Source organism: Dasypus novemcinctus, chromosome 17, assembly GCF_030445035.2.
Source record: "Dasypus novemcinctus isolate mDasNov1 chromosome 17, mDasNov1.1.hap2, whole genome shotgun sequence".
Taxonomy (NCBI): Eukaryota; Metazoa; Chordata; class Mammalia; order Cingulata; family Dasypodidae; genus Dasypus; species Dasypus novemcinctus.
Window position 1 is genome coordinate 35,155,863 of NC_080689.1, and position 14,329 is coordinate 35,170,191.

Consider the following 14,329-nt stretch of genomic DNA (forward strand, 5'->3'; position numbering starts at 1 on the left):
AGCCAGATGCAGCCGTTTACATCACAGCCAACCCGAGGCTCCCCCCTGACCGACCCGTCCCAGGAGCTGGTCTCCCGCCTCCCCTCTTCCCACCCTCCACCTCCACTTTGGAATCCATATGCCAGCCATTCCCATGCACCAAATGCATGGATGCGTGCTCTCTCCTCTCTGTCCCTTTTCTCCCTCTCCCCCCTCCCTTCGCTCCTGGTGCATGAGCTTGAAGGCCATTTCCAGAGTTTAGGTGGCTGTGGAACAAGGGAAAGGAGTTGAAAGCTGGGAACCTCCTACGGTGGGCTCTTAGAGTCTTAGCACTTGCCTTCTCCTGTGAAAAGTAGCCGCTGCCCCCCCTTCTGTGGAGGAGCTCCCCAACCCTCGTCATGACCCGAAGGGAGCCGCCGTCTTCCATGGTCCTGCCTCCCTGTCGCGGTGGTTGGTTGTGAGGTGGACAATCTGACCCAAGCCAGGGTAGGCAGAGCCTGTCTCCCCCAGTTTTCTAAATAGCACTAAGGAAAGAGGGCCTCTTTCTTTCTGGTTGTGAAGCTTTAAGGACAGACAGGCGTGGCCTGCTGCCACATGCCCTTCCCTGTGGGAGAAGGCGACACGTAGAGAGAAATGAAAATGACAGACATTGCATGTGGAAATGTCTGCTCCTCATTCTTTTAGGAGCAGGAATATATCCATAACCTGCTACATTAAAATAGGAGTTCTCAGGGCTGCCAACCTTACGGAAGAGGTTGAGTAGTGGTATATTTCTCCAACGTTAAAAAAAAAAAAACAGGCAGAGGAAGGGGGTCCTGATAGGGTTCAAGTCAATTCTAAGTCCAAGGTGACTTGTTACCTCACCTTCCACTAGAGAAGTGCTTCTCAAACTATCAGGAGAGAAGGACCAGGGTTTCCCTCAAATTCATTTTAGAACAATATTTTTATAAAATATAATTTAAAAACAACACAAAGTTCCAAGCATATTTTTAAGGCCACGCTTTTTTATTGTTATACTCAATAGATCTAGTATTACTTTGTCAGTTGGTTATAGAAGTTTCTTAATTTCTGTGCTTATCTCATCATGGACTGTGTCAGGCAGCCAATTGCAGAGCACAGTTTGAGTAGTTCTGCCCTGGAGGTAGTTGTCCACATTTGCTGGCACCACTTCTACATGCCAGCCTGCAGGAAGGGGTAAAAGAAGGGAGTGTAGGGCAGGCAGGTTCCTTTTAAAGAAGCAACACAGAAGTTGCACACCACTTTCATTTCATTCCATTGGTAAACACTCAGCCACACCGAACTGTAAGGAAGGCTGGAAAATGTGATCTCTAGTTGGGTGGCCTTGTGCCATTTCTAAACGATTCTATTACTAAAAAGAAAAAGGAGAAGATGGCTCATGGGAGACCACAGCTTCTGCCATAGCCCTGATAGCTGGCAGGACATTTCCTCTAGGGCTGATTCCACACTTGGGGCTGCTGGAGTCTCAGCTAGATGGGAACAATATCGCAAATCTACTGCTCAGTAGCAAAACACTCCAACAGTTAATGACTTTAAACACCACCATTTTATTTGCCTGCAATTCGGTAGATCAGCAGTTTGGCTGGGCTCACCTGGTGGTTGTCTACTGGTGTCACATTTGTGGGGTCACTTCTGTGGCATCCTCATCTGTTGGTTTGACCAGGGCTGGATGGTCTAAGATGTCTTAATTCACATGTCCAGCTGCTGGCAACTCAAGTTGGATGCCTCTGTTCTCCATGTGGCCGCACCAGTGCTGGCTCAGATTCATTCACATCATGATCTCTGGGTGCCTAGAAAGCTGGCAAGCCCAAGCACATGTGAGTTCTAAGCTTCTACTTGCATCTCACTTGCTAATGACCCCTTGGTCAAAACAAGTCACGTTGCCAAGCTCAGATTCAAAGGGAGGAGAAATAAATGCCACTTCTTGATGGAAGAAATAGCCAAGTTACCTTGCAAAGGAGCAGGGAAGAGGAATTGAGGCCATCTTCATCAATAGACTTTAGATAGATCGTAGGGCATGTGAATATATCGCAATAAAACTGCTTAATTAATAAATAATTGTGCAAGAATAGCCAGAAATAGCAGTTATGTACAGCAGGGGAAACACAGAGAGATTGAGAGGTGAAGAATTTTCTTGTTTGTCAGTTTTTATTATTATTATTATGGAAATAATGAAAATGTTCTAATAATGATTGAAGTAATGTATGCACAACTATGCAATTATACCAAATACCATTGATTGTACACTTTGGATGAATTGTATGCTTTATTAATACATATCAATTAATTTGCTTTGTTAAAAATTCATTAGTTAATTTTTTAAAAAAGAGTCTTCCACAGTGACCTCAGGCTGAGGCACCTGTAGGACAAGGAAAGTTTCTCCTTGTTCTTGACAGGCTCGTGTAGCTGTAGAAGGTTCCTCCAGGTTCTCAGGTGTTGAGCTCCATCAGTCAGAATACATATGGCCCTGTCCTGCACCTGCAAGGCTGTCAGGAACCCAAGCAGTCCCTGGGAGCAAGAGCCCTTTCTGTCTCTCTCGCAGGCTGCAAGCTCTCCCTTGTGCTATCCTTCCTTCTCTGTGTGCCTGCTCCATTCTCCTCTCTGCTATCAGCTATCAGCTTTCTTCTGTTTACTTATAGCACCTGCTCCCTCATAATTTCTGCTCACTCTGGCCACCAACTGATGACACCCGTTCACCTTTGGGTTCTGCTGTTTGCTGGCCCAGGCTTTCTGGATTTCCCAGTTCCTGTTCCAGAAAGCAGGACCCAGATTCGCCCAGCTAGTACTGTCGGTCCGGAGCCCACCGTGGGCAGCTGGCTAGCCTGTGCATTGGTTGTCCAGAGTTCAGGTGCCCACACCTCCTCCAGTCCCCTTGGGAGGGCAGGGGGCTGGGGAGCCTTGCTCAGTCCTAGCCACCTAGGGATCAGGATGCTTTGGTCCGGCAATTTCCTTAGGAGGCTGTGCAGCCACAGAGGCCACGTGAGCACAGACCTCTGGCACCTGGCAGTGAGGGGCGCCTTCCATTCTTTCCTTCCTGCAGCCTACGAGCCAAGAAGCCTCGAATCCTGGTCCCCTACTCCTCGGCATTAATACACACAACTCTTTCAAGACTTTGGGCAGTAACAGAAAGGAGCAAGACAGAGCAGTAGTTTAAGCAGGGATTATAAGACCAAAGGAGGTGTTTCATTCGGTAGTTTGTCTTCAACAGAAGCCAAAACATGTGCATTTTCACAGGCTGAGGTAAGGAGGTGGAGGGGACATGGAGAATCACATCCTTGATGCCAAGCACACCCTCTTTCTGTTCACACAAATCAGGGAGCCATGGGAGATTAAGACTGAAAGGGACCTTGGAGTTCAGCCCCTTCCCTTTACAGACAAAGAAATGGAGGGCGAGAGGTGAGTGGCGTACTCCAAGCTACTTGCTCCCAGCATCCATCCCACCCTTTTCCCATTTATCTAGGATGTCGTGGTCTGCCCTCTGTAAAGATGACTATTTTTTAACTGCCTTTATTCATGTCTTGACAAATTGTAAACTGTCTCTTCTACACCTTCTCCTCCTACACCCTTCCCCTCTTCCTGGACACCATGGTCAATGGGGACCTGGCTCTTGCCGAGGGCAGCAGAGGAGATGGGAGCAGTACTTGTTCAAACGCTGGAAGGGATGCTGGTACTCCAGCCTGGCCAGGACTGCAGCATCCCCACTGAGCCTCTGCATTTCCTTGGCATCCAGGGAGAATCCTGGCATCTTCATCTCCCAGCATTCCTTCCCAGCATGGCGCTATATAGATTCTGGCAATGAAAGACACTTGCACGGGATTTGGAAGGTTGAGGACAAGAAGCTATTATTCTCTGAACCGGCATGGGCAGATGTAAGGGTCCAGCAACTTCCAGGCGAGCCCCTGCAAATTGTCTACTGGGTGCTGCAGGTAATTGAGATGATCTCTGGCCCTTCCTGATTTTGTGAGCTCTGACAGTGGCATCCCTGACTTCACTCACCCAGCCCTTCCATCAGTATTAAAATCCATCATATTTAGAATATCTAGAGTAGCTTCTGTCTTTCTAACCAAACCCCATCCAATATATTGGCACAGATAAATAAACCATGTAAAATGATGGGGGTGGGGGGGTGGGAATCTGCTGGAATATAGAAGACTCCTTCAGGAAAGGGAAGGTTTTCATACAAAGTGACAAATCAGTCCCTGAAACATCATTTGCTAGGGTCATTGTTTGTGCTTGTTTAGCCATCTTGGCTGTGACCTTGGAACCGTGGGGATAACATCAAAGATCTCTTCTGGGACAAGTTCCAGAAAGGGTCTTCCACCCATGAGGGGTCCATACCCATCTTGATAGAAGGTCCCAGTGGGGCGTGGTCAATAGAGCCAGCGCTAGGAGGACTTCCCTTCCCTCAAAGACTGCTGACACATGGGAAGAAACCCAGAAGCCAGAAGGAGATAGAGAGCCATCTGTCTTTGTATGGCTCATTCTAGTTGTAAGAGGAAGAAAAAAAATTAATTATCTGATTTTTATTAAGAATTGCAACAGTTATTAAGTGCAATTAATCTTTTAAGGCCAACTTCAGTTGATGTTTTAGATAAATAATAGTCATTGCGGCCTCTTACTGACACTTTTCTATGTACTACCTGAAGTTACATATACATGTATATATTCCTATTTAATCTTCCCAACAATGCTGAGGTTAGGATATTACCATCTGTTTCATAGATGAAAAACGTGAGGCTCAAAGAAGGCAGGGCTGCCTGACTTCTAAGGCGCCTCGGTCTACTATGTCATTCCACTTCTCTTAAAAGAAAGCGGAAGGAAGTACAAAAAGGGACAGAGAAAAGCAAGGTGGGGAGAGCGAGATGCACAGGAAAGGAGGTGAAACATACCTGGAAGTCGGAAGAGTAAAGGGGAGAGAAATTCGGAGGGTTATGTGAAGTTGGAGTAACTCCTCACAACCACTCAGCCTTGTGCTTTAGAACATTAACTCTGCTTTTGGTAAAAGCAATTAGCAGGTGACCCCTGTTCACAGATTTGCAGCTGCTCCTTATTCTCAGGCTTTTGGAGATGCCAATGTGAATCGGAGAGCCATGCATGGGGCGAAGAAACCTTTGGGCTGCCCAACCAGTGCCCAGAGTAACGTTACCCTGCAGACTAGATGAAATCAGGCAGAGCGGCCTCTGGGCTCCTGAGCTAATGGGGATGGGAGTCCTGTTTGCTCATGCACCACAGCCAACCTGGTGGAGATGGCCTTGGCACACTCAGTCCCACCCTGGTGTCTGTGTCCTGGCCTTACCTTCCTGGGATAGGCTCCAAGCCCCTCCTCTTGCTCTGTGTCCTGTGGGAAAGCCTTTAGATCAGGGGTGCTTAACCTTTTTTGTTCCTTTGCCAGTCAGGTGAAAACCACTGACCCCTTACTAAGTCCACATTATACTTTGTATTATTTAATAAATATATCACACCCGCACCAACACGTCCCCACAAGAAAAATGATTCTTGAATTTCAGTTCAAGCTCACAGACCCCTAAGAATCTCTGCTTTAGATGGATGAGACAGGTGGGGGCAGGTCTTCCCTGAGCCCTCCTGCCACACCCAGGCCATTGTACCCTTCAGGTCAGGTCAGGCCTATCTAATCTCATTATGTCCCAGGTGCCCAGATATGGGCAGGGTCTCAGAGGGCCTAGAAACTGATCCTTTCATTTGAGGAGAAGGTCAAAGAGGTGAGGGCACCAGCCCCAGTCCACACAGGCTGCCCCCAGGGCCCCGACTCCCAGCCCTGGGCCCTGCCCCACCCCCACCGGGCCTTGCATGTGATTACCATGACCGCGGGCCTGGCCTGAGCCCCGTCACCACCTCGAGCACATCCAGACCTGGTCGCCCACCAAGTTTCCGTCTCAGGAGAAAAATGAAAAGGTTCAAGGGAAGCGTGTTAAACCCAAACACGTGAAGAAGACTGAGGGGGTGGGGGCAGCCAGGCTCTCTCAGAGCAACGTCAGTCAACCAAGAGCCAGAGACCCGCAGCCCCCAAACCCCCCACCCCCACCAGAAGAGCATGGGCTGTGTACAGGAGAGGGCACCAGCACTGCCCCCTGCCCCTCAGCCATATGGTTCAAGAGCCATCTCAGGACTGTGGGCCTAAACACTGCTGCCTTCTGGGCCCAAGGTGGAGCTCAGCAAGTGAGGCCTGACCAGTGGTCCCACAGCAGTCACCCTTCCTCTGCTGGCTGAGCATTCTTCACAACCTTTGTGTTTCTGTCCTTTACTTCACCATCACCATCCGCATCCCCAGCCAAGAAGACAAAGGAGGAGTCATTTTACTTGTGCCACAGATAAGGAAACTAAGGCATGAAGGTCAAGGGACTGGCCCTGAGATGCGGCTGCCATTGAGGAGCAAGGCTGGGCTAGAACTCAGGCCTCTGGGCAGCCCGTCTGGCAGTCAGCACTTGTCCTGCTGCTTCCCTCTCCTCCTCCCTGTTGCCCATCGCCAGGCCCAGCATCTGAAGATTGACTTCATGAACAGTCTGGCTTCATCTCCCTTACACAGGTAGAGTCCCAAGTCCCACCCTGAGAGCCAACCTGAGCCCGTCTCACCTGACATCTCCTTTCCTTGAGGCCTCCAACCTAACATTTCCCAGTCCTTTCATCCTCTAGACTAAGGTTCCTTCTTTTCTCCCAATTTTGAAGCATTCCTTGAAGCATCCTAGCTTGCCTCATCTCCCAGGAGCTCCCATGCACAAGCTGTGCTTAGTTCTGACCTCAGGGAAGTATGTGTACCTACCCTTTGGTGGGCTTATCACCACCGATTAAATAGGTGTTAGGAAAGCTACCACTCTCTACCTTGGTGGGGAAGGAGTTAACATTTTGCTGGAACTCTGCTAACACCATGTGATGTGCTAAAAACCCTATGGAGGACAGCAGCCATCAATTAAATGGCAACTGTCAGGTGGAGAACAGCTGTAGCCCCAGAGGGAACAATGGACTTTTTGATTGCTGATGCCCCTGAGGGGATACAATTCCTCAGAAAATGAGGTCTGCCTGAGATAAATGTGCTTATTTACAGAGGCTTCTAGACTGGTGGAAGACAGCCCAGGGCCTGCAGCCAGACATCTGAGCAAGCAGGCGAATTTTATGCCGACTTAGGGATTTACAGGCCTCCTGGACAGGCCGAGCGGCCTTGGTTTTGAGGCCAACGACATGGCCAGGAGGTTGGCCAAGGTTTTCTCAGAGCCTTTGCAAGCAGTCGGGCCTTTGGGAAAATGCCTTTGAGACACCACAGAATTATCTCGCCTCCCATCTTCTCTGGAGTCAAAGCCACAGCCCGGGCATTTTCCTCACCAAGCGGGGGTTGGGAAGTCATGGAGGTGAGGGGGTGGGGGTAAGATGTGGAAATGAAGCATTATTCTCCAAAGGTCATCTCTATTTTCTGCTTTCAAAAGGCCCCAAGGATAGCTTTGTGTTTAGGCCAATCTTGCTTTTTTTCAAAGAAACAAAGAAAGGAAAATTGTTGGCAGTTCTAATTATAAATACCTTAAGGCTGGAAAGATGGAGAAAACAGGTCTCTGGGTTCTGCATTAGGTGCACACCTAAACCTGTGGTGGGGAAGGGATGTTGTCTATGAAATCCTGCCGAGGGGAAATTGCAGCAGCGGCCAGGGGCTGCCACCTCAGTCGGTCTCTACCCCTCCCCACCCGCCGCCCCCAGACTACCCACACCCCCACTGCTGGAGTTAAAGACCATTTCTCCCTTTAATCCTGAGGGGAACTGGAAAATGGCCCAGAGACTAGAAAAGCCAGGGATTTGAGTCCTTCTGGAATCTGAGAGCAAGCAAGTTGAGGGGTTCTCACACCCCAGAGTGCTCGGTCCTTAAAAGCTGCTGTCTCAGAGCCAGCGCCTTGCTGGCCTCCCAGCCCATGCACCCTAAGCAGGAGTGTCTGGCCAAGCAGCATGCCACTGGGAGTTTCATCTTCCTAAGGGGCTCACGCCAGTCCTCCAGGCTTGCGCTGACCAAGAAAAACCGAGTGGGTGCCCCTTGATTTCCTGTTTTAAAAAAGTGCTGGTGGGGGAAGGTGGGGTGGGGTGGAGAAAGCATCTCATTCTGTTGGACCTATCAGAAACACAAATCTCAAATTCCCCAAGGTGAGATCCGATCAGGCCTTGGGGGACCCGCCAGGCCTTGGAGGACCCGCCAGGCTCCTACAAGCTCGCTTGAGCCCAGAGCTCCAACCCCAGGCCCTGGTGGGACCCTGTTGTTCCGCAGCACACCTCCCTTCTCCTGGGCTGCTCAGGGTGATGTTTCTACACCCTGGAGACAGATACGAAGCAGACTGGGCTGGAGGAGGCCTGGAGCTGGGGAAGGGGAGAGGGCCCTGAGAGAGCGGCGGGCTGCCCAGGCCCTGCGGAAGAGGGACAGTGCTGGGGTCTCCACTGAACCTGGACCAGCACCAGGGCTAGAGCCGGGCGGTGGGCCTGGCCGCTTGCTCACCGGCCGCCAGGCCCCTGAGGACTCCTGGAGGGTGGGAGAGCTCATCCAACCACTGTACCCAGTGCCCAGGAGGGGGTCTGGCACGTGGCTGTGTGGCACTCACTAAACATCTGTGGAAAGGAGTTGCTGTATTCTTCCTCCTGGGCTGGGCTTGGATTAAGCTGGTTCCAATTCCCCAGGGGGCGGGGTTTAAGCAGGTGCCCCTGAAGGCACAACTGCAGATGGCTTGTTGGAAGGAATTTGGATGAGCTGACCTCTTAACCTTTTTGAAGTGCTATTAGGAAGGTCATCCAATAAAAATAATTACACTAGTCATAGCAAGCACTACCATTATGCAGAGGAGGGGGACAGGCACTGGTTTCAAGGTCACCTCTGGCTCCCCTTGGGGCCCTGAAGAATAGTCCGACCACACCAGCCTGCTCCCCCGCATCCCAGGACCCCCTGGGTCAGACCCCTCAAATCCCTACCCCCTGGAGCGGCCACCTCTGAAGATAACCACAAGGCCCCAGCTGGGATCTTCCTCCCTCCCACATTCCATGGTAAATCTTCGCTTCCCCCTCTCAGCCTTGGAAAAGCAGAATGAAATACAGCATCCGGCCGCCACCCAGCTCAGCCACGCTGCTATCTCCGTCAGAAACCTCTAAAGGAATCCCAGCTCCGGCCAAGAAAAATGCATGTCAGGTCTGGCTGAGCCAGGTGGCTTCTCTCCTCACCTTCCCCCACTCTCTGGAGCCAACAAGCTGTTTGGCTAACCCCAAGACCCCACTCCCCCACTGCCTGCAGCCAGCACGGCATTCCAGCAGAATGCTAGAACTTTGGCTGGCCTGTGAGTTGCTGCCTTTGAAAGTGCGGGAAGTGTGGGTCCCCAGCTCCCAGAGGGGCAGGAGCCTGCGGCAGGGTTGCCCTGCCTTCCCGCTGCTCCAGCCTTCTTGGCAGCAGCACACGATTCCTGTCAAGGAGGAAATTTCTGACCTACTCTTGCCATCCCATGAAGGGTCTTCCATTCTCCTTCAGAAAACTCTTCCTCAAGTCCTTAGGCTGATATGGATATACTTTCTCATTTTTGCAGGGAGCTGCTGCCACTACTGGACTTGACAAAAGAAAAACAAACACACACTTGCTACCTTTGGGACTTCTGGTTCAAAGCTTCTCCACTTCCTCTTCTCCAGCTGAACCCTAGAGACAACATCATCTCTTGCTCTTGTTCATTCTAGAACAGCATTGTCCAATAGAAGTTTAACGCAAGTCATGAATGAGAGTTACATATGTAATTTAGCATTTTCTAGTAACCACATTTAAGAAAAATAAAAAGGTGAAATTAATTTTAATGATATATTTTATTTAATGCAGTATGATGGTAGGTTATTGTGTCAACTCGGCCAGGTAATTGTGCCCAGTTGTTTGTCAAGCAAACACTGGGCTAACTGCAATACAAGGGCATTTATGGACTTTAGTCACCATTGACTTCACTGCAGTGGTAAATCATAGATAGCTGGTTATAATTACATCAATCAGGGAGATTGCCATCAGCAGTGAGTGACGCTTAACCCAATCAGTTGATTGTCTTAAAAGGGGACGTGATTCAAGTATTGAGAGAGAATTTCCAAGCTTGTCTCCCAGAACTCGTCAAGAACTTCCATTGGACTTTCACTGCAGTCCCTGGTTGTGACCTGCCTGCAGAACCTGGACTTGTACATCCCCACGGCTGCATGAGAGACTCTTATAGAATCGTATACTATTAACAGATACCATTTGTTGATTCTGTTTCAATAGAGAACCCTGACTAATACACCTAGTATCCAAAACAATATCACTTCAACATGTAATCAATAGAAAATTTATTGCTATCATTTATATTCTTTTTTCTCATACTCTTTTTTGAAAATCAGTGCATATTTTATACTCACAGTACTTCTCAATGCAGCTGCCACATTAAAATGCTTAACCTCCATGTGTGACTGAGTGGACCGCATGGCTCAAGAAATGAGAATAAAACGTGGTGGGACAGGAGGGAACTTCTGGGAAGATGGAGGATTGGAGAGACACAGGATTCACTTCTTTCTCAGAAAAATAACTAAAGGACAGAAAGAGATGGCATGAAAAAAATGTTTTAGGGTTTAAAGCACCAGGGGAAGGCTGAATACCACACAGAAGAGAAAGGAATAAAGGAAAAGAACCTACAGGAAAACTCTGTGAGTAGAAGCTACACCTGCAGCTGCCAACGCCCATCCCCTATCCTCAGAACAGACAGCTTTGAATTCTTGGACCTCTGGCCAGCAGCTACAGATGGAGGAGCATGCATGGGGTCTGCCTCCTCAGGAAAAGGGAGAGAGAGGGACGCACCCTAAGGTTTATTCAGCTTTTGGCCAACAAATCTGGTCTGCTGTGTCCAGTGAGCCATGGGGACAAAAGAGATCCAACTCTCACAAACACCCTTCCTATTGACCAGGACTGGTTGTAGAGGATACATAGGGGAGTAGGATTATTTCTTACCCAGGAAAAGGGAGGGAGCTGCCAGCAAAGGCTGGAGAACAGTCTCTGAGAAAGCTTGATTTGTGAGGCTCTGAATAGCCTTGCAGCAGGATCCTCTGTCACGTTGTTACAGTCAGTGTTGAAGCAAATATATTCTGACCAGGGTTTGAAGTGAGAGGTCTGCTGAAGAGTGCCATCTGCTTTCAGACCAAGGAGGTTCATGTGAGGAAATTAAAAGTAAACCAAGGAAGCAGACCTGGCCCAATGGATAGAGCATCTGCCTACTACGTGGGAGGTCCACAGTTCAAACCCCAGGCCTCCTTGACCCGTGTGCAGCTGGCCCACGCACAGTGCTGATGTGCGCAAGGAGTGCCCTGCCATGCAGGGATGTCCCCCGCGTAGGGGAGCCCCACGTGCAAGGAGTGCGCCCCGTAGGGAGAGCTGCCCAGCATGAAAGAGAGTGCAGCCTGCCCGGGAATGGTGCCGCACACACGGAGAGCTGACACAGCAAGATGACGCAACAGAAAGAGACACAGATTCCCGTGTTGCTGACAACATCAGAAGTGGAGAAAGAAGACACAGAGAACAGACAACTGGGGCGGGGGGGATGGGGAGAGAAATAAATAAATAAATCTTTTAAAAAATAAATAAAAATTTATTTTAAAAAAGCAACAGCATGGTATTGGCATAAATATAGACTTATTGATCAATGGAATAGAATTGAGAGGCTGGAAATAAACCCTGACTTCTATGACTAACTGGTTTTTGACAAACCTACCAATTCCACATTACTGAGATATAATAGTCTCTTCAAAAAATGGTGCTGGGAGAACCGGATATCCATAACCAAAAGAATGAGAGACCCCTATCTCACTCCCTATACTAGAATTAACTCAAAATGGATCAAAGACCTAAATATAAAAGCCAAGACTATAAAACTCCTAGAAGAAAATGTAGGGAAATACCTTAAAGACCTTGTGGTAGGTGATGATTTCTTGGATCTTACACCCAAAGCATGAACAACAAAATAAAAAATAGATAAATGGGACCTTCTCAAAATTAAACAGTTTTGCATCTCAAAGACTTTCTCAAAAGAATGAAAAGAACAGCCAACTCAATGGGAGAAAATATTTGGAAATATATCTGATAAGGGTTTAATATCCATGATACATAAAGAGAAGCCACAATTGAACAATAAAAAGACGAACAATCCAATTAAAACATGGGCAAAAGACTTGAATGGACATATGTCCAAAGAGGAAATACAAACGACAAAAAAACACATGAAAAAATGTTCAACATCACTAGTGATTAGGGAAATGCAAATAAAAACTACAGTGAGATATCATTACACACCATGAGAATGGCCATTAACAAAACAGTAAACTACATGTGTTAGGATGTGGAGGGATAGGAATGCTGGGGAAGACTGTTGGGCAGTTCCTAAGACATTAAATATAGATTTACCACATTACCCAGCAATACCATTACTAGGTATATACCCAAAAGAAATAAGAGCAGTGACACAAAATGTCATCTGCCCACCAATGTATATAGTGGTGTTATTCACAATTGCCAAAAGATAGAACAACCCAGGTGTCCATCAACCAATGAATGGATAAACAAACAGTGGTATATACATACGATGGACTGTTATAAACAGCTGTTAAGAAGAAAGGAAGTCGTGAAGTATATGACAACATGGATGAATGTGGAGGACACTATGTTGAGTAAAGCAAACCAGACACAAAAGGACAGATACTGTATGATTGCTCCTATTATGAACTAAATATATTATGTAAACTCAAGAAGTTAATAACGAGAATATAGGTCACCAGAAAATAGAACAAGGTTAGAGAATGGAAAGCTGAGAGTTAACCTGTGCAGAACTGCTTCAATTAAAAAAAAAAAAAAGTTCATAAATCTTTGGAAATGAATAGAATAGTAAAAGCACATCGCAGAGTTTGTAACTAGCAGTGCTAATGTATAGGTATGACAGCGGTTGAAATGCAAAGTCTAAGGGTCTATATACTAATAGAAGGAAAATTAAATAATGTAACATGGGACTGTATTATATTACCGAAACCTCATGTGAAATGTGAATATGGGTAATATTGCATATATAAGACTGTTTTTCTTTGAAACTGAACAAACGTGCATTAATGTTACAAGATGTTAATATCAGGCAAAATATGGACAGTAGTGCATAGTAATATATTAATAATTTTCTATTCGGAGTTTAAAAAAATGGAAAATATACTAAGTGAAAGAAACTACACAAAAGGTACTACATATTATTTGGCTCCATCTATAAAAAATATTAATACAAATAAATTAGAAAGACAGAAATAGAAAGACAGCCATGTACAACAGGGGAAGCACAGAGAATTGAGAGATGATTATTAACGGGTATAGCTTTGTTTTTTATTATTATTATTATTGGAATAATGAAAATGTTCTAATAATGATTGAAGTGATGAATGTACAACTCTGTGATTATACCAAATACTACTGATTGTACAATTTGGATAAATTGTATGCTTTATTCATATGTATCAATAAATTGACCTTTTAAGAAGAAGAAAAGGCAAGAGGCCTGGAGCCATGCTCGAGACACCCCTGGGGAGAGGGTGGGCCCCGGGGGGGGCATTTAGCTGATGACTTCACCGGCTCCTGGCGCTCTCCTAATTATCCCCCAGCTGTGAGACAAGGGTGTCTCCTGGGGTGGAGACAAGCTCATGGGACTGTTATATCAAACCTGAAGGTGGGTTTGTTCATTTATGAGAAAATCATGAACACATGGCTGTTCTCTTGTCTGTACATGTTGCCCCTCCCCTTTTGGAAAGCATGGACTCAGAACCAGGGACATTCCTGAGCGTGAAGGACTGAAAATCTCAAGCAACAGTGACGAGAGGCATCCTTCCTCCCGAGGGGTCATGCCCCAGACAGGGACCAGGCAGCCAGACCCCACTCCCAGACAGCTGAGATGGGGAAGGCCGTGTGCCCTGGGGACTGGCTCTTTCTACACCCCCGGGGCAGACTGGTGCAGCCAGACCTTTTTCCCTTTGGATATGTCAGGCTTGCTGGCCCGGGGCCCACACTTATTTTTTTGCAGGAAGTATTGGGGATTGACCCTGGGACCTCGTACATGTGCCCCATACATGTTGAAGCTGCGCTCGACCACTGAGCTATAGACCCGCTCCACTTACACTGTCTCTTTTTTTTTTTTTTAATTACATTAAAAAAATATGAGGTCCCATTCAACCCCACCACCCCCACCCCCCACTCCCCCCACAGCAACACTCTCTCCCATCATCGTGACACATCCATTGCCCCTGGTAAGTACATCTCTGAGCATCACTGCACCCCATAGTCAAT

General features: G+C 47.5%; 1 non-coding gene across 1 annotated transcript; it reads left to right on the forward strand.

The window, feature by feature from the left end:
* The first annotated feature begins 628 nt into the window (after window positions 1-628).
* On the forward strand, window positions 629-763 carry LOC111763637 (small nucleolar RNA U109). Its single transcript, XR_002796472.2, has one exon. It is a non-coding gene; the product is annotated as a small nucleolar RNA U109 (small nucleolar RNA).
* Window positions 764-14,329: the final 13,566 nt, after the last annotated feature.